We start from the raw sequence: 26,924 nt of genomic DNA on the forward strand, positions 1-26,924 counted from the left end.
AAACATGAACGGTAATGGAATTATCAATTCTGTTTGTCAGCACTCTGGACCCTCACGCTGCTAGTTTCATTACTTCCCTCTTATTAAGGTAAATCAGTAACTTTCCGTAACTGCAGGAAACCAACTAACAGAACAAGGATAGCCTACATTCAGTTAACTGCTAGGAGTTACTGTCCTACATTTGCTAGGACATCTACTTCAGCAGCTGCTCTGTATACAGAGGATTTCCAGAGAAAACTAAACAGTTCAAACACAACGCTTAGCTGTAACAACTTCTGAAGTAGTTCAGAGTCAGCATAACAAAGTGTGTATGAAAAATATATATTTCCTCATTAAAACAAGCAACAGACGAGTTTTGCTTATCTGTGTAAGCCTGGGCAAAGAAAAATGCTGTTACTTCACTTTGCAGTATTTACATACATGCACTCAGTAATGCACACAGGCAAAAGAAAACTGAATGCCACCACAATGAAGAATTGCTCCTTTTAAGAACACAGATGACCAGACTTACAGAAGTAGCTCAGACCAGCAACAGAAGGCCTGTAAAAATGAAGGGATCTATACCTATGTAACGATACACCATGAATGTCTGCAGGCTAAGACCTATCTTTTCCATACGCCAAGTGATCTCATTACTTAAAATATTTGCATAATCTACACACTAATGTCACTTTACACCAGGAGTCCAAGGGATTCTGCCAGATGTACATCACACAGTACCACCACAGTCAGACATCTGTGGAAATCCAGAATTCTGTACATGTGCATGATCTGTGAGGGAGGTCAAAAATCAGTGAAGGATTTAGCATGCTTCTAATTAAGCACAGGAGTTTTTTTTACCCACTGCTATAAATGCATGAGCTTGTGTGACTAAGATGGGTTCAGAAAAAGGCAGGCTCTAGCTAGACTGAACCAGGTTTGTTTTGTCAGCACTATATAAACACTCTGATGTTCAGATGCAATCAGACCAGTCTTTCAGCTGGAACTGCCAGGTACAATACAAGTCCACTGCATTGAGAGGAACTGTTAAGTAATGAAGTACGATAACAATGACTTAGATCCCCACCTCATAAAAATTCTTGTAAGACAGCAGTACTACTTTAGGAGGCCTGAACAATCTCATCTGACCTGGAGATTCCCTCCTGTCCTTCCTGCCAGAAATCCCCTCCACAGAAGATGGCTGGCACCGATCTAAATGGTGGACTCGAACTTCATTAGTACCAGCAGAGTTGGCAACGGAGGAGGTTTCCTCCCTCTTGAGTCCAGCTCACAGGGACTGAAGAGAGCCATCTGTTTCCCACAAGTCTACTGCTGTATCTCCATGGTCATGCAGAGCCTTTTATTTTGTGCTCCCCTTACTTCTAGTGAGATTTCCTGGGTAGTCTGACACCAAGGCAGTGCTTCAAATAAAATAACAAAAAGGGTGCAAGAAAAAAAGCGTCTTGAGATGTTACCTCAGCTGAGCAAACTTACCAAGATAGGAGCTAATACTGCTGTTTACATTACCAAGGATGTCACAAAATTACTGCAAGCTGGTCCGGTATTGAGACAGTACCCAGGCTTTACACGCACACACCTCTAATACTTGCATTCTTGCAGACACCAAAATTCATGTACCTACACCCAAGCTCTGCTTGTCTGTATTTCTCTTATCAGCCTGCTCAGTGCTGACCAACAGGAAGAGACCAGTCCTGAGTCAGCCTCCATTTCCTTCCTCCCCCAGGCTCACACTTAATGTAAAAATCAACACATCCCACAGCTCATCACCGCTGCTCTGATACGTGGTTTTGGTCAAAGACCTATCGTTATCTTGCAATATCAAATTAAGAATCTGATAGCAATTCTTAGAAAAGATGTCGCTTTCCTAGTTATCTCCCTTTTGTTTTTCTTTAAAAAAATCTTTTCTCTTAGGAAAAGTTTTGTGATATTTTTTCAGGTTTTTTTTTATTTGACACACATGGTATTTGAATCTCACCTACCCCACCCTCATCCCTCAGCTAGCCAATTCTCTATTATGGGAACTTACGAAGATAAATTACAGCAATGTTTCTACAGAAGAGGCCAAGGCAGACGGAAAAAAAAGGAAGGCTTTCTACTTTTAATACTGTATTATCTACTTGAGCATAAAATTCTTACATTAACTTTCTTTGCAATAAAATATTTCAACAGGTCAGATAGCCTACTTTGCTTTAACAAATGGCTGCTGCAACTTCCACTTCACATCAGGCTTTGTGTCTTTCTTCAAAAATGCAAGAATGTACAAAGGCCCACAAAACCCATCAGTTTTAGTCAAATGTCTGTAAAAGTATGTTATTAATTTTATGAAAAATTTCACCACATTTCTCTCTCCTTTAAGCAATCCAAGCCATGTTTTCCAAGTGTTAATGGATACATGCTCACAGTTAATTCAGTTTCTAAGAATACAGCTCTGAACCTCAAATCATAGGAAAAATGGGATCTAGATCTAAGCCTTCAAGTTCTTTATAGATCACTGCAATTCAAACAAGTAGACTGATCTACTTATTAACAGCCACAATGATGATTTAAGTTTTCTCCAGTCATTAAAAAACTGCAGTTCCTTCTTGAATTCTTCTGCTGTCTGGCACTGAAAATATATTGTATTACAGAGAATTTAATTACAATTATTCCAGACCTGTCAATAGCTCTTGAAAACCAGCCCTTCAGCTAGAGAACCGTTAAGTTTTATGAGTTCACCCAAGAGGCATCCTGGTTCCATAACCTAGAGCTGACTGATGACAAAAGTAAAGCCAGTTTCCCTTGCCAGTAAAAGCTAGCTTTTTTTTCTCCTTTTGTTACACAGGAGAAGTGTACCCCACAGTCAGGTCAGCATTTCCTGAAAGGTTCCAAAGAGCATAGCTCTTACACAACAGCTTCAGGCTTCAGTCAGAAGCAAAGCACATTTCATGCAAACTTGTGAAATAACACATGCAATATGAACGTACAGGATAACACTTTTTCCTCATTCTATCACAGATGTATCTGTTTCAGTCTGATATAACAATTCATACCTCAAAGTTGATGCAAACCCAACATTTTTCTTTTTACAGGATAATAACTTTAAAGTGAACAGTTTCTTGAAATAACATGTATTTACAAAGCTTTTCAGAAAACTAGACAGCACAACTCTCATAACCTACCCGAACATTTCAAGAAAGACTTCCTTAAGAGATGAAGCTTCTTGCTATTCAGTCCGTTTCTATTCATATGGAGATCTGCCTGCAAATGATACCTTTTTAAAAAAAAATATTGGCTAGAGCATGTGCTCGCATAGCTACACAAGCTAATGAAATAAAAAGGAGGAATTGCTGCTATGTCGTTACAGATTTCTCCATTCTCCTCCTAAGTTTTCCGTAGAATCAAAAATCATACTAATTTCAAGAAGACTGTTTAATGCAGAGAAAGACAGTCCCATCCCCAAGCCAGTATCCTCTCATTTGCCAGTTTTCAAACTCATAAAAAATGCCATGCAGCTGTTTTCTGTAGTCTCTTAAGAGAACGTTCTGTTCCATTCACTCCTAATTTCTCTAATCACCTAACATTCTGGATCACAGGTCCACATGCTTCAAGTCCTCATTCTGATAACTGATTATTCCTATTAACTGTTAAAAACACTAACACTCAGATGAGGGGTAGGTATGAATCTAGTTCTTAAAGCCCCACACATTAGAGATGGTATTACTTTCACACTAATGAAAGACCTGAAGGACTTAAAACTAAGATCTGTATTTTTTATTGTTACGTCTCCATCAACTTTTAAACACTGTCCTATCAGCACACACTTGGTTCAACAAGGGTTATTAAGAAGAGCTGTTGTGAAGTGAAACCGCAACAACTTTGTCTCACTACAAGTATTTCAATGGTCCCTAAATGAATAATGGTCCTCCTACTGATGGGAAAACTGCAGTCAATTTAATAGGCAGTTTTCCAATACTGGACCTTAAGAAAAATTATGAGAATCCAACAGTTTCTTGGCTGAAAGAGAAAGGAAACTAGGTTAATAGCAGCCAGCAACTGTTGGGGATGTTAGCTAGGAAAACACCAGTTGAAAGACCCTATAGAAAATAATGAAATTAGAGTAAATGCTGTCAGCATGTGTATGTGGAGCATTTTTCTGGGCTACCCTCACAGCCCAGAAAGCCAACCGTACCTTGGGCTGCACCAAAAGAAGTGTGGCCAGCAGGTCGAGGGAGGTGATCCTGCCCCTCTACACTGTGCTGGTGAGGCCTCACCTGGAGTTCTGCATCCAGATGTCAAGTCCTCATTACAGGATAGACAGGGACCTGTTCAAGTGTATCCACAAAAATGATCCGAGGGATGGTACACCTCTCCTACAAGGACAGGCTGAAAGAGCCAGGGCTGTTCAGCCTGGAGAAGAAAAGGCTTCAGAGAGACCTGAGAGCAGCCTTTCAGTATCTAAAAGGGAGCTACAGGAAAGAAGGGGACAGACTCTCTAGCAGGGTCTGTGGTGACAGAGCAAGGGGAAATGGTTTCAAGCTCAAAGAGGGTAGGTTTAGATTAGATACAAGGAAAAGATCTTTTACCGTGAGGGCGGTGAAGCACTGGAACAGGCTGCCCAGTGATGTGGCTGATGCCCTGTACCTGGAGACTTTCAAGGCGAAGCTGGATAAGGCCCCAGGCAACCTGACCTAGCTGTGGTGTCCGCGTTCATTGCAGGGGAGCTGGACTAGATGGCCTTCAGAGATCCCACCAAACTCTAAGGATTCTACGATTCTGAAATAGGCTTCTCGTACCTGGTTTAAACAAAACTCACAATTCTTAAACTCACAATAGGAGCATGCACAGGAGACTGCGGTTGTTTAGCTCTTCTGTTATGCACCCTTGAAAGCCAATCCAGCTTGAATTTGCATTGAAAGCAAAACGATCAATTCATCATTAAAATTGAAGGTGCTGGGGGAATTCTTTGTGTTTTCAAAGAAAACTTTAAGTGCAGCCACTTGACAGAGCAGATTAGCCATCCATGTAACAGTCTATATTGCCTCTCTCAGAGGATACCGAGCACTTTGAAAGGCATAAAATATTTCTCTGCTACAGAAGAGTGATTTTTAACCATTTGTAATTTTCAAAAAGGATACAGAAAAGCATACTCCCTCAGAAGAAAAATGGAAGTTCAAAGGTGATTATCTTACAGATAACCCCACTGGGGCAATAATACAATCACAGGGAGAACTCTCCCTTCCTTACAGTAAGCGAAGACATGCATGCTGAAAGAACTACTCCCATTAGCTAATGTCAGGCACCTACATTGGCTGCTAGGTTGTATCCCTTGACTCCATTTACAGACAGTGGGAATCAGGTTCCTGCTGGCAGATGCCGATGGACAGCATTCAAACTGTTACTGCTTTAGGGCTCTAAAGTAATAGCAGAGAAGTTCTGCTCAGAGCCTGGATCTAGAAGTACAAGAGTTGTCTCAATGAAGCAGCCAACAAACTTAGTACAAGAGGTGTTTAGAAAACTGAACATTTACACTGAAACATGAATAGAAGTGGAAAAAAAGAGGGAGAAGAATACAGATGTTCTCAAACTCTCTCTGCTTTATCTCAGATCTTCTGCCTCAAAATGTATTTCTTACATTTAGAGTCAATCGTACAAGAAAAACCAGGCAGAAGTCTGAGCTAACAAGCCGCTTGCTAGCTGAAGACTCCAGGTCTAAAAATAGCGATCCTTTGAGAAGTTAGAGCAGCAAAAATGTGGCATATGGACATAAAATAATCTGTGGATAAAAGAAAAAATGGTGAGAATCTATCAGAAGCAGATGGTTAAATAAAGCCATCTCATCCCAACTTAGAGTAGCAAATATTGCCATCATCATCAGGGACAACAGAGCCAACTGCTCCACGTGGGGTGTCCCTGTGTTCCCTTAGACAAGCCTGGCTCCCAGACAGTGGAGTCTGCATCAGAAGCAAGCTAGGAAAGTAGTCCTTCGCAATCTTTGACTATTCTCCTACCCATTTTGTATCCCTACATGGAACATCTCTCCAGAACAATGACATTTCTTGTTTTGTACTTTGCACAGTACAAATCAGGTCCAGCTGGGTCTCCAGTGAGCTTACTGCAACATCAGTGCATGAAATACCAGAAAGATAAAGGCCCACAGCTTTGCTCTCCATAACAGATGTACAGGTCCATTCAAAGACCCTAGCAAAACAGCCCTGGCCTGTACTGAAACTACATTCTAATGACAGCAATCAGTCCAGAAACCTCAGCTACAGTACTATGACTCCGGACCAGAAGAAAAAGGGATGAATAAAATGACAGTGTCTTCAAATCAGGATTCCTCTGGAATTTCAGAGACTTCACAACTGGCAGCCTGAAATGAAATATCTTGCACATACTGCAGCTAAACAGAAAGGTTCCTCAGCTGCTGGCAGATCTGAAATTTCACATGAATCTGGCAAATGGGGCAGACAGGAGGAATCTGAGAAGCAGACATGAGGCAAACATCTACATTGGTAACTCATCAGCATCATTCTTCGTTTTCTTCTTCTAAGTTTATTCCCTCAGGAATAATACTTTGATGCATGCACCTTTCCTGTGTGGAGGCTCTAACCAGCACTCTCCTCGACTTCCAGATGCCCCATGAAATTCACTCCCTTTTTGTACAGATCTATCTTTACATATGAAGCTGAAGTTTAAAGGAGTACATCTGCAGCTGAAAAAAGAAAATCTAGCCTGTACCTTTAAGATGGGCCCTCCTATACTCATTAGGAGAGGGAAAAGAAGATTTATAGAGAAGAGCAACAGATGAATACCTGCTTCAACTACTGAACTCACACAATGGTCCCTCTAGATATCGGTCCTTTATCGCCAGCTAAAGGGAGGCAAAAGTAAAGGGAACTTGCTCCAATTAGTAGAAAGACTTGCTTTTAAGCATCCTCTAATTCAAAACACAAGTCATTCCTGAGAACACACTCCACTCGTGCAATACAGCATTTCTTTGAAGCACACTTCATTACCTGCAAAGATGCAAACTAAGTTCTACCACTCATGTGCTCATTAGCAATGGCAAAACACAGCTCTGTCTCAGCCCAAATCTACAGTTCAGAACTATGCCATGGAATGCAGGTTATATTCATTAGAGGTTGGTTCTAAGGCTTCATCCATGTCAGTCAGCAAGTCAGAAAAACACAAAACAGAAAAGGCTTCTACTGTATCTGTGGAAGACAGCTCACCTTGTTCAGCTAACAACTTCCTACACCAAAACTGCCTAACTGTGAAGACTCCAGCTTCTCCATTTTCTGAGACTATTAACACCAGATAAGTCTCGGTTGGGAAACACAGCATCACTGGGAAAACTGAGAATTCTTCGTCAAGGAGAGCAGACTGTGACAGGTCAGGCCTTTTTTCACCAGCACAGCCATGATGTAATTAGATGATGTTTCTCTCACAACCAAAACATTGCTGAGTCAGGCTACCTGAAACAAAGGAGAAGACACACAGTGAAAGAAGAGCTAGAACTTAAAATTTCATTAAAAAGAGATATGAAAACAAAAAGAAAGACAAGCACACAAAGGAGTATTACTGTAACGGCCATTGGAACTGTTTTCCTTTGGAAAAGTGTGGCTCCCCAAGGAGTGCCAAGGTAATGATAAAAATGTTTCACTTCTAGTACAGTAACCGACAGTACTTGTTCTAGCGTAACAGCAACTCATCATGGCACAGCACTCTATGCAATAGAGAAAACATGCTGGACAAAGCACTTCCCTTCACAAGGGTAAGCAGCACTGAGAATATACACACTACAGCATATGAACATGCATCAGATAAAATGAAGAAGCTACACAGAATGCTTCAGTAACTCCAGATAAACTGAGTGAGTAAGAATTTGATAGGATAACTGCCTACCAAAAAGAAGTCAGCTGTGGCAGTGTAAAGGAAGCTTTTATACACCTCTGATTTTATGCCTTATAGGTACGTTTAGAAGACTCAGCAGATACAACACTATTTTCAGAGCCTTACATCTGGACACATTTAGTTACCCTTTGCTACTTTCATGCTGTAAATAGTCCCTTTCTCTTTGAGCTTTCCCACTTACCCTGGAATGCTAGCAATCCCATCAAGCATCAGGACAACGAGGGATTTGTCTTATTCCCCAGAACTCTTGGAAGAAAAAAAGAGGAGCATTTATGTATGACCTAAATGGGATAATTAAATTTCTATTAAGTGCAATAATGACTTACTGTGGAGATTTTTGTATCATTTTAAAGGAAAAGAAGATTATCAAGATTCTGTCCAAGATTTAGAAGTGTATTAAACGCTGAATATCCATCTGTTTTTCTGGCACTGATGCCACTCGCAGGAACCACTATGGAGACCAACTGATATGCAGGCTTCACTGAAAATTACAATAACCATTTTTTCCTCCATAATTCAATTGATTCAATCAATATGTTAAAATCCCTGTCTTGCTCAATGCATACATTGTAGCAGAACTTTTGAAAGCAGTTTCTAAGAGCACAAACTTGTGTCATGTCTTTGCAGTACCTGCACATATTCAGTAAAAAACAAAAATTTGGAAATTCATTACCAAACATGCCATTTAAGCTCAGCAATCAAATTACAAACACTCTATCTACAAGAGATAGAATGTATTGCCTGCCAAGACGACATTCAAAGTAAATAAGCAGCACAGCCTAGATTTTCTAATGCAGCAGACTGTTTACAGGCTCTGATTTTCAGGTGCTGAGCACTCAGACTACAAGCATGCAAACAAGCTGCACGCCTGCAAATACACAGAGCATGTGTTCAAACCACACGCCTTCACTTTAGAAGCTGGAAGGGACTGGCTTCAACTGTAGCTTGTGCAGTCCACAGCACCTGAGCTAGAGGCACGCTTCTTCTCCTTTCAGTTTGCTGAAGGAAAGGAAAAGCATGTTTAGGAAGAAGGAGTGAGGAGCACATGAGGAGAGATAAGGGCATTTGCAAAAATCACTAGAATCATGTTATCCCCAATATTTTCTAATAATAACCCTGCAATGTGAATAAAGCAGCTACGAGTAGGTTACTATCTCCCAAGAGCCACAAAACCACAATACGGCTTGAAGAGGTTTTGCAGAAGGGAAGGAGCTGCAGCAGCTGGTTTGGATTCTGAAATACGTTTGAAGGAAAACCCCACGTGTTCAGACCTACAAATTTGCAGAAAGCATCAAGTGAGCCTTAGTGCAGAAACAAGCCCCAGACCAGAACCACACCCCTACTCACAAAGGAGCAAGGAGTGGACATGGAGCCTTACTCAAATGACCTCTTGCTTTTCTCGTGCAACCTTGGCAAGCGAGGGACTCTCAGCTTTCCATGATATTGAGTTAAGAAGCACTTTCTGTTGGGTATATTTCTCTGAGCAAGGCCCAGTGGCCCTGCATCCAGCTACAACAAGCATTCTGAGCACTTTTGATTGTTACGAAATTGAGTGATTCAGCAAAGCTATGCCAGAGAGGGAACATGTTTCATTTGTTCATAAAAACCTCAATAAGCCACAGGAGCATCTGTAACCTAAAGGCAAGTCCAAGTTGCAATCCAGACTCTGAAATGCACTTCTGAAATGCCTAGGGGCAAGAACCACCCTCAAAAACCCTGAAGCCAAGATTCCTCTCTATATACTGAGAAGTTCCTTACAGGTTATCAGCATCACTTGCTTGTAACAGCTTCATGTTGCTTCACTCCACAGCGTGGAGAAGTTCAGGTCCCTGACACATACCTACACCGCTTTGCACCCTCAACATCACTTCAAGGGAATCAATGATTTTTTTTTCCATCTTTCAGAAACTTTCCAGTCTATCCAGCATAAATTACAACGGTAACATAACTTGCATATTTATCAACATGAAGCAAACTTCTTAACCATTTACTATACCACTGAAAATTGAACGTCACTCTGCACATCTTAGATTACTCATAGTTAAGAAATCAGCTTCACAGCACAGTTATGTAAACTGTTAAACTAACATCAAGACAGAAAAAAGGTATCAAGTGAATCCTGGAAAGAGACCCAAAAAGTACAGGCTGTCCAGACCGCACATGCTGGAGTGCTGCAGGAAAGATTAAAATTCATGTGGTATGTACATCACGATTTAGGCCAATCTAAGAGAGAGGCAATCAATTTTGTGAAAACCTGGGCCGACGCAGATGTTCAGCAGGAAAGCTTGTGTCCTGGAAACACTTGAGTACACAGACTACGGAGCACCAAAAAGGCAGAAGAGATGCCAGCATACAACTGCCGTCTATTCTGTATGAACAGAAGTCAAGCTTTCATCACTGGAGCCTACCATAAAAATCAGACTTCAGCATAAACTGACAATTCTGAGCATTAAGCAGGACTATCCAAGAAATAAGAACAAAGTGCAGTACTGACAATGGTATTTACAAGCACACCCCAGCAGGAGAACAGTGGCTTTTGATGTGTTTTTATTTTCAAACCATACTAAGTATTCAGAGGCAACAACATTTCTGTGAGGAAACACACGAGCCCACTGTTGAATTTACATTTTAGTCACCTTCTACAGTCTGCTTCTGTAGTAGCCCACATATTCCAGGAACCCACAGACCACAAGCTGAAAACTGTTCTAGATGAAGCCAAACATAAGGAGAAGCTAATCAAGAGAAGAAAGAGTCCATTATTTCTACATCTTCATAGCCAGGGCAAAAAAATCAGGATATGTAAGCCTCTGTACGTAGAAGCAAACTTGCTACAGTTATGACCGCAAATGTAAGACAGCGCAAAAGAGAACACGATCTTTAACCACAGTGCAGTCTAAATCCCACTGCCACCAGGAGACCCTGAAATAGCTGAAAGAGACAACTAAAACATAGTGAGAAAGGCTGTAAGATACTGTCACTGACAGAAGCAGCAGTAGGGACACTCTGGAACAAGATGGTTCTCAAACTTGTTGACAACACATTGTTCAACTGAATGAGCCAGAAGCTTTCCCTGATACAATGCTTTCTCATGCACGTTACAGACAGCTTTCAGTCAGAGACTGAGACACACACCTTGCACCCATGAAGCCACAACCCAACTCAGCCTGAACTTAGAAAAATTATGCACTGGAAAAGACTGAAGCTTTTCACTTCTGTGTTAACACTGGTATCAACTAAGCAACATATTTAATTTTAAGACAGCTATCCTGGGACTTCTGTGTTACATGAAAGCAAAAGCAGCTTCACAACAGGTCTAACTTGGGAGAGTGGCTAACATCCAAGTCTAACTGTAGCCTTTGTGGATTCAAATGCAGGCTTGCCTTACCTTCAACTTATGTGTCACATCAGAAACATCAGGTAGTTTTCCCCCCCAAGAATCACAATAAACCTTCTCTACTGGTAAGTACTCACGCCCTAGCTGCTTTCTGATCTGAAGAACACCACCACAAATTAAAAATTCTTCCCCTCTAAACTGAAACACACTCTTGAATAGGCCAAATGCATAGCTCGCTTTAATCTGGATCACAAACTAGATGCAGTGGTGGGGAGGGGGAAATTAAGACAAAAACAGAGCTGAGGACAACAAACACTTAACCACAAAAAAAAAAGTTGTAACTCAAATGAAACTGCCCTGTGTAACTGAAATAATGCCATAAATGGGCTCTGAACAACAAGAGTACGCTACAATCACACTAGAGCCCTACTGTTTGGAAATAAGCCTGCTCTTGAAACAAGCTCTACAAGACAAAGCAAAAAAAGTCTTAGAAAAAAACAAACAAAAGCTCACTCACTGCATTGAGGTGACTAAAGCAGAGCATGACAGACTTTCCAAAACACTACTGTATTTTCTGGGTTACTATGCGCAGATTCCAGCTTCTCTTCCAGGGCAAAAGTGTCTGTAAACTGGTCTGGAAGACAGCACTGTCTGCTTCTTCATATTTCCAACTGTAGCAAAATCACTAATGACGACGCCCACTGTAACTGTGCTGAAATAGTACAGCCAGCCAAGTGAGCATGTACTTAAGGTAAAATCACTCTTTGGCTTCCTTCTCTTCAGAGTGTCATGGAAATCCAGTCCAGTAACTTCAGTTAGACACTGAGCTTAAAGACACGTGGAATTTGACAATCTAAATCCAACCCTAGCGGTGTGCACGTCAGTATCATTACTAAAATGCTGTGTAACACTTCTCCAAAATCTCAGCATGAAATAGTGGAATCCTCTAGAGGGTGAGTTATTTTCTCTCCCCATTGACTACCTTATCATCACCTTTAACTTTTCCTAATAGAAAGTCTACTTATTCCAGATATGAAGGGAGGAAAAAGTGCCAACACCAGAGTTGTCTATGAGAACTGCATCAAGAAAAGAAATTAAAGAGGCCTATACCAACATAAAAGCTTTCCTCAAGCTACTTGTATTATAACAGATTCACATGACAAGCATTCTTCATAAGTACAACATTTTTGTCACGAATTACTTCAATAGTGGTGCATACTCAAGCGAGTAGACCTACAGTCACAAATCAGCTCCAATTCTTCCAATTCACAGGGTTTTTATTGAGAGACAAAGCAAAGGTGAAAACAGAACTCTGACAAGAAAGAGCAGGGAAGTCTTACTGAGGAGGGTAGCTTTGCAGCGGTCCCCCTGGCAGGCTTGATGCTCAGCTGATAGAACACAATTTCACCAACATAAAAATCATTGCCACCAGATGACATTCTGGCACCTGGCCCAGAACACAAAATGCAGCTATGTTCACCTAAATAACAGTGCTCAGCATGAGAAAAATAACAACAGCACAGAGGTTTAACACACCTCTCTGCCCGCTCCCTCCTCTTCTTTCTTTGGTCACTCTTGACTTCTTTCAAGAGCAAGGACCACCCAACAAGCTCGGCCTGGAAGAGAACCAAATTAGCTCTCTCCTGTAAAAAGAAACTGTCATGCATCTAAAGTTCCCCATAACAGTAAAAACTCACCTATTCCGTCTCTGGTTGTCTGGAGAAGAGCACACTAGTCAACCAAGATGACAACTAGAATGGATGCAAGGACTCCCTGAATAATTTCTCCTCACCTCTAATTTCCAGGGAGACTTGAGAGCGGCCTTCCAATATGTAGAGGGGGCCTATAAGAAAGAAAGGGACAGACTATTTAGCAGGGTCTGTGGTGACAGACCAAGGGGAAAATGGCTTCAAACTAAAAGAGGGGAGATTTAGGCTGGATACAAGGAAGAAGTTGTTTACAATAATGGTGGTGAGGCACTGGAGGAACAGGTGGCCCAGAGATGTGGTGGATGCCCCATTCTCTGAGACATTCAAGGTCAGGCTGGATGGGGCTCCAAGCAACCTGATTGAGCTGTAAGCGTCCCTGATCACAGTAGCAGAATTGGACTACATAATCTTTAAGTGTCCCTTCCAACTCAGAAGATTATACGATTCTGCAATAATTCTCTCCCTCGCAGTTTTATGAAAGCTGAAGTACTTCATGGAAATGTACAATATCAAACTTCCAATGGAAAGATTGTTTTGCTTTAACTCGAGGATAAAACTCCTAAGGGAAACTAAAGAAGTGGACTTTATTCACTGTTTAAGTTCAACATCTCTGTAAAGCAAGTGATCAGAGGGATCTCAACTATAGTGCAGGACCCCACTGCTTTACAACTCTAACTTTTTATATAAATACAGTCTCCTAACTCATCCATCCTCTTTTTTAGATCTTATTCTGAAGTTATCAGTTACACATATGAGAAAAGACAGCAAGACAGTACCATCAGCCACTCCGCAAGCTGCAGAAGCACAAAATGGCACGAAATGCCACAGCCTTTTTAAGAAAGATGTTAGACCGCTGCAGATTTACCAGCACACACAGCTCGGCTGTCTGAAAAAAAATAATACAGTTGCTCTCTGATTCAAGTACTCCTGGAGTGGAAAAGACATTGAATAGCCTGCCTGTTTCAATTGACCGTGTAGTTACAGAGTCCCAGACCAACACAGAGGGGGAACGGCTCACAAAATAGGTAGGGTGAACCTGCCTGCAAGTAGGATCATATTGCTACAGTAAATAAGTGAAAAATGCTTTGTATCAGGGATAGGAGTTAAGAATCAAATAAAGATGAGCTCACCAAAATAGCAGAAGGTAACAGAAGTGACACAGAAGCCTTTAGAAAAATGTCTTACAAGGCTGCCATCCTAGGGAAGAGGTGAAACGGAATCTGCTAGATCCTTATGCCCACCTGTGTGAACCATGAAAAATCACCACCTCAGGGGAAGAGGTGCTTCTAGTACATCTGCCTCCCCCATATTCCCTGCAAAAGGCACATTATGGCATCCTCTACAGCTCTGCCACTCCTGGCACATGCACCAATCCCTGGAATTGCTGGCAAACAAGATATTACTGCAACCTTCTTCAGCTTCTCCTACCTTGGAGATACGGCAAAGGGCACATCTAGAATCAAGGGAGAAAAGGGTTAAATTATATTTGGACGAGCTCAAAGGCACATGCACACATCTAAAAATCGGGGCTACTGATTCCTTATAATACTTACAAGAGATGCTAAGATCTGCTCTCGAAACATACTTTTTCATGCACTTTACATCTGTAACAAAACAGTTTCTTGGTCAAGTTAGTTCCTGAGCATTTCAGAGTGAAGCATTATTTTCCCTTCTCTAATGCTGTGAAGTTTGCCTTTCATTCCTTCAACATTACGTAAGTGCCTTTCATTTCCTGAACAAATCTCAGAAAGCTGGGATATTTCTGGAATAGCTTATTAATTCATTCATAAATCTAAATATTTAGCTCACTTAAGCATGAGAAAACTTCAGGATCCCATCCCTGCATTTTTCTCAGAACTCGCCTTGCACTGTGCTGTGAACTGGAAGATAAGTGACCCATCCTTTAAGCTGTTTTCTGTCCCTTGTCTCTATAAGAGTTTCTAAGCTAGTAACCACCACTTTGGTAATAAACGCAACCTAAAATATTCTTATTTCACTAAGCTTCAGTTTGCTATGATTTGAGTCAATACTCATTTTCTATATATTCCTCTTATATTTTTTTTTAATAGCAAACTGATGAGAGAAAAGGGCGGGCAACATGTTTCACAATACACACTAGTGCGGATCTTGCCAACAGCTTTCCACATGCTTTCCAAAGTTAATTCAACATCTCTTCCCTGAGCACAAGAGGCTTCACTTTCTCACAAAATACAAGTTTCCTGTAGAAATTGTGTTTCAAAACTGTTACTTCTATATTCAGATTACTCTAACTGAAAAGCAGTGGTTTTCTTATGTACAGGCTCCACATTAAAAGTGCACACAGGAAAGGCTGTTTTGTGTGCCAGAGTAAAACCACTCTTTTCCAAATCCAGACAGCTCAAAGCTTCCCACTGTGAAGGATGTCAGTACCTACGTGTTCACTGCAAATGTTAATGAAAAGATGAGTTGTAGGATACAGAAAGGCAAAGATCCCAGATACAGAAAGACACGTTCTGAGAGAAAGATCACGTTGTCTGAACTGGATGAGTTAAAACCTAGCAGCCCTATCAGGGGCTGCACAACTGCTATAAAAAAGTCAAAATAAAAACAAACAATGCATCCTTCCTAACTTGAAGCCCCTTTATTCCAACACTGATTAACATTTATTCCTGGCACATGTAACACTACTTCAGTTACGATCACCACGGCCAGCACTTCAACAGCTATCTTTTCCAATACAGGCTCACAGAGAAAAATGCACGCTTTGAGTTAAGCAAGGACTAAAAATCACACTTTCAGGACTGAAGATTTCATATTACATACTCCCAGATGTAGTTAAAGCAGCAGTCTGTAGCAGAAATGGTAGTACAGGAGACGTATCTTACCTTCCACCACTTGCATCCCAGTACACTATGAGAGTGAAACACAAACCAGTGACCACCAGAGCTGGGGCTGGGCTGAGTAACGCAAAAGCCACTGAAGCCACCTGCTTTAATGCATGTGGTCAGGAGCCCTTGCAGTATTTAATCAGAAGCCAGTGGCCTGCTGCATAGGCCCTCGGTAAGTCATCCCACTACTCGCAACAGAACAGTAAAAGCATTCCCTCAAAACCTGAGCAATATCACAAATGGATGATTGACGCTGTTATCTGGCAGCAGGCTTTTGGCTTTGGAAATCTAGATTCCGTTTCTCACCCTGGAGAGAAACAGAACAGGATTATTCAGTTGATTAACTGACAACTATTTATAGCTTTAATTTAAAAAAAAAATCTTCTCAGAAATACCAAGCCAGAAGCCAATTGCTGCCTCATCCCTTTCCAGTCGAAAGGATTCCCAGGAGTCTTTGCACACTGTTCCAAGGTTGCTGGAGTGCATATTGTTCCACACCATCTTGCCAGTAATTTGCAGGACCACTTTCAGTCACACCACGGACAGGAAAAAAGGGAAAAATTCCTTTTTTCTCTCCCCTCAGGATTTCACTTCCATAACATTCCTATCAGTACTCTGCTGTTCTTTTCTTTATGAATAGCAGGGTGATGGCCCACACCCAAGTGGCTGGTTTACGTCTCCCTGTTATCAAGTGAACATGAAGGCTACAACTACTCACCTAAACAGAAGGAGGCCCACTTTATCCCAGGTACACACTTGGAAATGAAAGTTATCATCTCTTCTATCTACTTGCTAACAAAGATGAGAACTTTTTCCTACTGTTCCCCCTCACTTTTTCTTGCCTAGCTCACAGACATCACTAGTATAAACGAGCTTAATTGGATGCTTAAGTTTTTTCATGCAGCCCAGTCGTTCCTACTACTTTCCTACCACCACCTCAGTAAGACCTTCTCTCGAGCTGGGAGCAGGCCACAAACCAAGGTGGCTGAATGGCTAGACACTTCCTGTGGCTCTACAGAACTTCATAGACTTTACAGCAAGTCAAAGATCTGCGCCATGTCTAATGCTGCTTGTACAGTGTATTATGCTAATGATGTACAATGCTCTCATGAACATTCATCTCACTGGCTTTCACGGCACGGCATGGAACCTAGTTAACATATGTTACAATCTAGCTTAAACACAAAACTGTTGATGATGAACCAGAAAACAGAATTCAAACTACTCACTACTCCTGTTTTAAAACCAAAAAACTAAGCTAGTGACTGTGAAAAAAAAGAAGTTACTGCTTTCAGTATAAGGAATGTAGAAAGGTAAAACCAATAATTTTCCAGAACTGCATGTTCAATTATTCCATAGGCTCAGGTAAAGGAAAGGAACTATGTGGCCTGGGTTGTCTTTGACAATCTACGAAGGTGACGCAAACAGTCCACAATCATCTTTTTCAGCCCGTGTAGTTCAAATGCAGTTAGAAGTGACTGCACTGCTGGCCCTTTAAAGCAAAGGCTCAAAATAAGTACTCCTGGAAAAAAAGCAAAACCAACTGGCAAAACTTCACAATTGATTTTTTTTCATACCCATCAGTCACTAGAAAATTCAGAGGCATCCATACGAAGAATAACACAATTGAGAATTCCAAGCACAGTGCCCAGCTGTTTTGTCTGTTTCCCAATTAATCCCTCAGCAATTACTACCTATAGCTGTAGTCTAAAGGAGTACTCAGAGAACCAGTAAGAGTGGAAACCTGCTCCTGAGACCCCAACTTTTTATGCTTTTTTGCAGCTGAGATACAACACAACTTTTTTTTCAGCTTGATGAACAGACTCATGGTATTTCTTGAAGCAGATGCTGACAACTGTCGCTGAGCTCTTTAAGCTCCCTAGAGGCTGTGGAAACATTCAGGGTATGGTATTTTTATCTCAGTCTTTATTCTTGAGACTAAATGCAATCAAGTTGCAATGAAAGGGTCCCACTCAACTGCATGAATAAGCAAACCCACTGGAGTTCAGGCAGGCCCTCCAGCAGCATGGCATTCTGCCAAAGGCCTCTCTTCAGACCAAGACATGACTTCAGACATGACTCGTTATTAGTAATATTATAACAGTGCCGAGAGGCCCTCACAGAGGTTGCATTCACACAGCCGGTCTAAAACACACACAAGATAGTCTTCATCAATATTTACACCCTGATAAAGGGAAAGCTGACTTACCACATACGCAACAGATCCATTTCCATCTATTCGCTGGTCCTTAAACTGTTTAGTTTATGCTCCACAAGTCTAACCTATCACTTGTTTCAATGGGCCCATCATTAAGCAGCAACACATAGCTCTGTGCTGCTTTCTGTTCAACAGCCCTCTGTCTCACGTACCTCTGCCTGTAACATTCCTCTGAACAGAGCGTTTCTCCCCTTCATCTCTTTGCATGACAATCCCCTCTGACCACTCTGCCACTAAAGACAGTTCTACTTTCTTCAAGAAAAAGTGACAGACCAGGTTAGCAGGGTATAATAAAACAAGCACCCAGATGACGGTGCTCCAGGCACACAAGGAGAAATATGCCAAGCTGCAAGCTCTGCTGCATTGTCTAGGCAAATGCTGGCACCACGCTCATCAAGAGAAACAAATACTTTTTGGTGACTACTGGTAAGCAAAAAGCATGTAATTCAGTAAGATACCACAGCACATGCTACAGCCCCAAAGATCCCAAGGAACACATCAAGACAATGTCTGCACCCCTCCTTCCCCACAAGCACCTTCTGGCAAAGCAATGCCCAATACATACAGATCAAATCACAGATGCTACCTAATTCACCGACAGCGGTTTCAGAAAATGTGCTATATAATGCACATTAGTTTATTGCATTGCTTCATTTTATGGTTTTTAAGGCAAAGTCAATTTGAAATAGCTTCAGTTGCAGCAAGTAAGTTTTAAAATAATGGAAAATGCATTCCAGACCTAAGTTACGTGTTCACACTGTGACAGGATTTGTAACTCCCAAAAACATATGTCCAAAAATGCTAATATCTGGTGTGATGCTGACTGAATACAGTTGAGCTTCAATGGGTTTTAAAATTACCTTTAAATGAATTTATTCATTTGAGAAAATTATAAGTGCTTGAAGTGTTATTATTCTAAGATTAAAAGTAGTTCACTGTAGCTCTATAACTTAACCCCTTGGGATTCCCTACCCCATCCTATGGGAAAAGCCTCCCAACAGACCACTGTTGGCAGAGCCAACACTATTTGGAATTCAAACAACAAAAGATTCAGAGATGTGAAAAGCCAAAGTAGATTTAGAATGATCTACTAAATGAAAAAGGTTTCCTGAATCTGCAGTATAGCCTTGTCTGCCTTAAAATATGCTTTCCCTTTTAAGACATGCCACAAAGATTCGAGCAAATTGATCTAAATAGCAATGAATCACAAGAATTGTACCTGTGCTACAGAAGAAGGAAGAAGAAAAATTAGCCTTCCCTGAATGGCAACATCTGAAATTGCTTGAAAAGAAACAAACAAGTGGCAGTATTTTCTAATTCCCCAGATACTCATCAGAAGTCACAAGCAGCAGTGTCCCACATAAATTCCATTTTCAGTGCTGCTGCATATGGCCAATGTTGCAGTGACACCTTTCAGCTGAACTGATTATTATAATGATTTAACACTACAGAGTGATATACTTCCAATAACAGGCAGCACTAAGTAGACAAGGAAATAAGCAACATGATAGGAATCTATATTTTTCCACTTTTTAAAATTGAAGTACTATTAAAAAAGAATACACTAACGGTGCACTGCACATTTGAAAACAGTTCTGCTTAACTTAAACATTACCATAAAAGTCATCAACTTACAAGGAAAGTGATTCACAGCAGAAATCTTTTCTAACTCAGTTTTGCAAAGTTTGCGTAACAACTGCCTGCCCAGGGAAAGAAACCCACTCACTTACAGACTTAATGGAGTAATATTAGAGGAGAAAACCAAAGCAATTACCAGAATGATACATCATTAATCTAGGGTACACTAGCTAATAAAAACACAGATATACATATAATCGGTACTGATGAAATAATATAGGGTTGTAAGTGTCACAGACAAGAAGACAATTTGTGACAAAAATTCACATTATATCAAAAAGAAAAATAAACAGCAACAGGATAATTGCACTAACTACGGATGAAAAGAAATACTGCTTCTACTTCATATTCTAATTTCAGAGATAGGGAAAGAGAATTGCCTTACCTCAAATACAGCCTGAAGAGAGACAACACTACATTTATATCCTTTCTTAGTTCTCTTGATAGCGATCTAAGAAAAAAAACAAACTAGCAAGTAACTACCTTCCCTGCAAACAGCATGTACTCAGGGGTGAACACGCTACCCAGTAAAGCATGCTGAAAATAAGTTCAAAAGGAAAAAAAACATCACTGCCACCACAAAAAAAAAATCTTTCAAAATAAAAGAGCAAAGAATTTGATATTTGAAACTCTCAGTAAGGTTCATTACATTTTGAAGGAGTAGAGATAATCGATAATTAAATTATATAGACTTAACTGTGATGTGACCTTACTATTTTCAGTAAATATTAATGTGGTATATTTGTCTATGGAATAAGGATGGCCAATTCATCTGCACAGAACAGTCACGAAAGACCTGAAAATATTCCTACCCCTGTAGTAAGCACACATGGGCTCAAATGATGCAATCTTGCTAACTCTTTTTCCTCCAGACAGACAGTGCTTCCTAAAGCTACACTCAAACGTTAAATGCTTTGGTCAAGAGTTCATCCGCTGACCTGCAAAGAAAGCCTTGTGTCCAGCTCCAACATCTTCTAACAGCAAACAATAAAAAAAACGGTTTCACAGAATGAACTGTTAAAAAAGAAAATCCTCACATAAGCTTTCCCCGAGGGGGAAGAAATATCCACAAGGTTTAAATTGGCCAGGCGGATTTAAGAGGAAGCAAAAAAAAAAGCAGCTCTTTCTGTTGCGTCAAAGAGCCCACTGTGCAATAGGAACAGTGAGCGGAGTTGTTAAACTGGCAGGCTTCTGCTGAAGACAGCTTTTCAATATGCTCTCAGCATCGTCTCCCAGGGCTGGCTGGAGACAGTCCCACTCCTCTTGTATGAGCTATGCTCCTTCAAGAGGCAATCACTCTTAAGGACAGTTTCTATAAACACGCTGTTCAACTGGTTTTGCTGCACACGATGAGGGTAATCAGACACATACCTGCATTCACGTACCAGAATTTCATGTTCTTGGGGGAAATGCAGGCATATTTAAAGCAGCCACCATCAGCCCAGCTTAAGAGCAGGATGCTATTGATGACAGACGGCCAACTAAAACTCCGTTCTCTGCTTATGCCATTCAGTGTGCTGTTAGAAAGCAGTTTTGAAAGACAGTACTGACAGAGAAAGCCTCTAGTGCGATTCCATTGGGATGCTGCAGTCCAAGCAGCATTCACTGATTCAAGGAAATGAGCAGTCACATGCTGCTGACTATCTCTGTCTGTACTGCAGAGAGCTACGGCTACAAGGGGTGAGTTAATCGTCCCTCCTGGGAATGAGCACCACATGACTGAAGACAACAGAGGCTGAGGCAGTGTAGTTACTGTGACAGGAGCATGGGAACTGAGCAGCCTGGCTAGAGGTGAACAGAGCCACAACCATAAGCACATACAAGGATTTGCTACACAAACCTCCGCATGTAGGAAAACCACCCTGTCTCCCTTCTTCCGCCATCAATGGAGACCTAAGCAAAAGGCATTCAGAGCACAGCTTGACCTACTCCAGTATATCTTCACCTGATCAGCTGAACTGCCTTCTGGGCTTCTCTAACTATAAAGGGAAACTAGGATGACTTCTCAAATGAAAGAAGGTTGCAGACACCAACACATTCTGAGGTGAATACCACTCCAAGTGACAAGGCCGTGCACAGGAAGAACCTGAAAGGAGCGGGAGAGAATAGAACAGGTCAGAGATCCTGTTCCAAATACAAACCAGGGAACAGGCTTTTCAGCAGGACTGCGGATTAAAAGTAGTTTTAAAAGCAGGACAAACATATGGCTGCATAGATTTTTTTTTTCTTATTTCTAGATCTTTCAGAATTGCCACAGAGATATTAAGAGCCTGAACACGGGGGAAGGCACCAGGAGAAAAGGGAACATGTCCAGGAGATAAATCCTCCCTGTTACTTCTTTACTAATATGTCTCCTACAGGAAGAGTCTACCCATCTGTTTCAACTACTTACAGGTTTAAATGAAATCCTCCCCTAAAAAGTGCTTTCATATGAAGGAGAACACATTTTTTTGGATAAAATACAATTAATTTACATATGAAAGATGGCATTTTCTAAGGCTTTGCCCTGTTAACCGAATGCAAAGTCCCTTTTGTGCACCAGAGATGCAGCCATTGTACTGCTATGTTATGCTCCCACCACACCCGGACAACTTACCGCTTGCCAAGCTCCAGCCATAGTGTCACTTGAGTCACGTGAGCATATCTTTAGCACTGTGAGTATGGTGATTAATAATTCTCTCCACGCCGCAGGGAAGGGAACTACACCCTGGTTCAAATTCCCAAAGCTAACAGCTAGGCGTGCGTTCTAACATCCCTCATAATAACAACAAACACTCTTAAGACTAACCAAATCTTCCCCACTATAAATGCAGATTCCACACAGCTCAGCGCTGTCATACTGCAGGCTGAAGGAAACCGATCCCATTTTCTTTGTCTGAAATGGATTCTTTTGTTCATTTTAGGACTGGAAAAGCGTAGCTAATTGCACCGCGAGCAGGTGGCTATACCAGATGCCCTCCTGATGTCCTCTGCAGCCTAAATTACTATGATTCAGTTAAAATTAGGCCAATTAACACAAACTGCTTTCAGCTATTACAGAAATGAAGTGGATTGTGGCCAACTCTAGCATTTCAAAATCCAAACTTCGATTCAATTCTAAAGAATACAGACGGCCCCAGAACCAGAAACCTCTGGTCCATCATCTCACGAGAAGCCACCAGATCTGCTGAAAAATGCACACTCGTACTGACATTGCCATCTGTCATTAACAGCCATCAGCCTACAGAGAGCTGCATTGGATCCCAACAGTCCCGTGCAGTTCCACTCACGGATTCCCAGTCTCCTTTTGCTCTTCTTTCTGGTTCATCACCCGGCAGCTTAATCTACTATCCTTCACCTCCAAGGGTGAGACAAGACACCTGGTCTCACCCTCAAATTCTCAGCTCCTGGCAGCCTAGACACAACCCAGCTGCAGGAATCATAGAATCAATCACAAGGTTGGAAAGGACCTACAAGATCAAGTCTAACCATCCTCCCATCACCATTACTACCCACTAAGCCACTAAATCATATCTTGTAGCACCTCATCCAGACGCCTCTTGGACACTGCCAGGGACAGTGATTCCACCACCTCCCTGGGCAGGCCATTCCAGTGTCTGACTACTCTTTGAGAGAAGTTGTTTTTCCTTACATCTTATCTAAATCTCCCCTGGCACAACTTGTGGCCACTTCCTCGGGTCCTATTTGCTGTCTGGGAGAAGATGCTGACCCCCTCCTCACCACAACCTCCCTTCAGGAAGTTGTAGAGTGCAATGAGGTCTCCCCTGAGCCTCCTCTTCTCCAGACTAAATAATCCCAGCTCCCTCAGCCACTCCTCATAAGGCCTGTGCTCCAGACCACTCACCAGTTTTATTGCCCTTCTCTGGGCACATTCCAGGGCCTCCATGTCTTTCTTGTGGTGAGGGGCCCAAAACTGAACACAGTACTCGAGGTGCAGCCTCACCAGAGCTGCATACAGGGGGAAGATTACCTCCCTGCTCCAGCTGGCTACAGAAATTGCTCTGCACAAAGCCAATGGACACCAAGATGGTTAACGTAACAGCTTCTACACAATCTCTAAATTTTGTGTAGACCACTTTACTATCTCAAAAATCTTCTTCTCCAAGGCCTCACTCATAAAATACTAAGGAAATTTATGCTTGTCAGATCTTTCCAATATTGGTATTAACAGCTTCACAAAGAAGATCAGATTCTGTGTTTACCCATAACAAAACCAGCCTTGATCTCTGTAGGCCTAAAGAATGCATGCAGGACAACAGTCACCAGGACAGCCAGCAAAGAATGGATAACCATCTGCTGGGATTATACCAAGGCAGAAATTCACTAAGTGGAGAATGACAATACAAAGCCCTCTGCCACTGTTCAGTGCCATCTTAACACCTTCTGAACATTCTGTATTGACTGGAGGGTCACAGCTGCGTTAACAGAGTCCCAGCTGCAGTGTAGACAACTTGATGCACTATTCTGAAGGTCTACAGTACTGCCTTTGCATACTATGTATGCCTGTCCCTGCACTGACTGTATCAACGACACTGCCTGAATCCCCCACGCTTCATGTTTGCCACTTACATGCCTCCCTCAAGAAACAGGACAATCTTCCCAGGCAACATCAACCTACACAGCATCAGATGACTAATGCGCCTTGAGGTCAGCACTGTCTGTTTCCTGCTACAGCAGATCACAAAGCCTCTTCCTGATAAACAAGGTTCATGTAGGCATTCCAGCTGGGTCCTACACTCCCGCAGGAAGGAGGCTGTGCACACTTCCAGTCAGATCGCTAAAATATTGAGACCTTCAGCATGCCCTGCACTGTTCAAATCCAAACAACACAGTCTGCACGAGAACTTGGGAAAGCCATTCCAGGTGGGGAAGAAGAATCAGGTCCCAACCTGATAGGACTAGCCCAGCCCTGCCACCACCTACAGGCTTGGGATGGAAGATGAGTAAACACTGAGCCACTGGCACATCAGTGGTTCCAGTTCAGCACAGTAACAGCCCCAAATCACAGAACTTGTAGGGGTCTGAAGGGACGTCTAGAGATGGAACTCACTGACCTGCTCAGCTAAAACCAATAGCTTCTATTCTCAGCACCTTCAAATGCGCGTCCTATGCAATGTGGTAGAGACTCAACAACCATATTCTTGGAACTGCCATTATTCCATGCCCTGTCCCAATTTCCTGCTTCTGTGCTAACAAATGCTGATTTGTAGCCATGAGAAATTATCACAGTAATAACTACTGGAGGATTCTATGATTCTCCAAAAAAAAAAAAATAGTGTTCCCTTTCCTTTTACACAAGCAAAGAAATGCTGACTCTCACTCTAAAACCACTGAACCCAACACTCTAAGTTTTCTTGGTTAAAAATAGCTACATCTTGCTTCTATGACTCCTCATGAAACTCATTTAAAACCATCATCTCTGTCTGGTAGCTGTCTAGCTGGTACCTGAGTGCAGTTCTGCAGCAGGTATTTAGCAGTGGACTCCTCACACACCCACTCTTCAAAAGCAGCTTCTGATACCCACTATCCTCCTGTTGCTTCTTATGCCATCCTAATCCTGGCCTCACAAGCAGCACAGAGGAAGCCAGAACCACTTACCCCCTCAGTCCTTCCCTGGGCAGTTACAGAAGAGACACAACACACACTATTGTGTTTTGTGCCCAAAAAAGTAAAATGCCATCCTACAGCAGTCTGTAGGTTCGATATTAGAGGCAGGAAAGGAAGATGAGGAAGCGTTCAGAATCCGTTTCACGAGCAACAGCAGACTTTCTGCTGTGGCTCTGTCACCTCTGGTGCATTAATTACATATTTTGTGCTCCTTCAAACTGCAACTGATGAGCATATGGCAAAAGAGCTGAGAAAAGGGTCAAAGAACAGGATCCTGCACTCACTGCTGGGTACTGATAAACTGACAGGGTCAATTGCTTTCAGCAAGACAATCCTGCAATAGTTATTACTGTCATAATTTCTCATGGGTACAAATCAGCATTTGCTAGCAAAGCAGCAGGAAATCAGAACAGAGCACGGAATAATGACAGCTCCAAGTCAGGCTGTAATCAGCTCTCTCTCCTTCAGAAAACAGAGCCTTTGCAGGCACACCCCTTCCTGAACGCTGCCAATTTATATACAGTTTCTCTTCCACAAGCACGAGCCAACACTAGCGCCACAGAGTGAAACCAATGTAGGATTCTCACCAAAAAAGCATGGGTGGTTCCTCACACAATGCTGGCAGTGGTTTTGGTATAGGAGGAATTGCAGTAGCATGGAGAGAGGGAGAGAAGTCAAGTTCCCAGCCTTCAGACAACTCCGTTCTCAACCCAAAGACGATACAAGGGACTCTACATTTCCCCCAAACTCAAAATCTGTGGCAGCCTACCATAAGAACACTTTCATCTGCACCAGAATAGCAAGAGGATCTGCAGACATTGTAAAAATGCTGAGAATGAGGAAAAATGCATCAGTCAACAAAGCAGAAAGACAAGGATGTTATCCCTTAGCTGCTACAGAGACTAAGCATCTGTTTTAGCTATCTACTGAGGAGACTGTCTCCTACATACAAAGACACATGGACATAAGCAGTGCAAGTTCATAAGTGCAAAGTCTGTGAGGTCTGTTGCTACATCAAAAATGAACAGCCTACTTGAAAGGAATAAACAAAATGACAAGGAAGAAGTTGATCAAGTTTACACTTGAAGCAAGTAACAGGAAAACCTGCATGTAATCAAGCATCTTAACACTGAACATCATAAACTACAGATAAGCAAATCTGTAAGCTGCTGAAGGTTAGGAGAGTTTGAGGAGAAAAAGTGGTGTTTCTTGGCTCTACTGGTGGTTACCTTAGTCCTGAACTACAAGTGCCTTTTATCGGAACAAGCCACGGCAGTAATGCTATAGCCTTCGACCTTTACAGAGTGCTTTACAGCAATATCAACTCCAAAAAGGGCACTGCTGTGCCATAAACATTAATAATTTTAATTCAGCTGTCTCCAGCCACTATACTCATTATACTGCTCACAAAACTAAAGAAGAGTAGCTCATGAGCCTGGCTCAGTCACTGCACTATCTACTAGGACACTAGTTCTAAAACGCTGATGAGTAGTAACACAAAACTCCCAATAAGCCACAAGTTTTGAGAGCCTAGACTGCTCCCTGAGCTACACAGAAGTACTTCAGCCCTCCCCGCCCAAAAAAATCCTCTTAATTCCCACTTTCCCACTACAGAGAGACATTTTCTAGCCTTCCTCAGCCCACATACAACAATGTCC

The 26,924-nt window shown here is 41.8% G+C and overlaps 1 protein-coding gene across 28 annotated transcripts in view; it reads right to left on the reverse strand.

The window, feature by feature from the left end:
* Positions 1-26,924, reverse strand: part of CSGALNACT1 (chondroitin sulfate N-acetylgalactosaminyltransferase 1) — a 46,125-nt gene that overhangs the window by 19,063 nt on the left and 138 nt on the right. For 3 of the 28 annotated variants that reach the window (XM_021394282.1, XM_021394283.1, XM_021394254.1), the window contains exons 1-7: positions 22,256-26,913; positions 14,490-14,540; positions 14,365-14,389; positions 13,713-13,822; positions 12,925-13,070; positions 8,075-8,139; positions 7,212-7,454 (exon numbers count right to left, since the gene is read on the reverse strand). The gene's annotated coding sequence lies outside the window, so the exon portion shown is untranslated. The other 25 variants (XM_021394263.1, XM_021394273.1, XM_021394256.1 and 22 more) reach the window with 25 other exon arrangements.

The sequence above is a fragment of the Numida meleagris genome, chromosome 4 (genome assembly GCF_002078875.1).
Source record: "Numida meleagris isolate 19003 breed g44 Domestic line chromosome 4, NumMel1.0, whole genome shotgun sequence".
NCBI lineage: Eukaryota > Metazoa > Chordata > Aves > Galliformes > Numididae > Numida > Numida meleagris.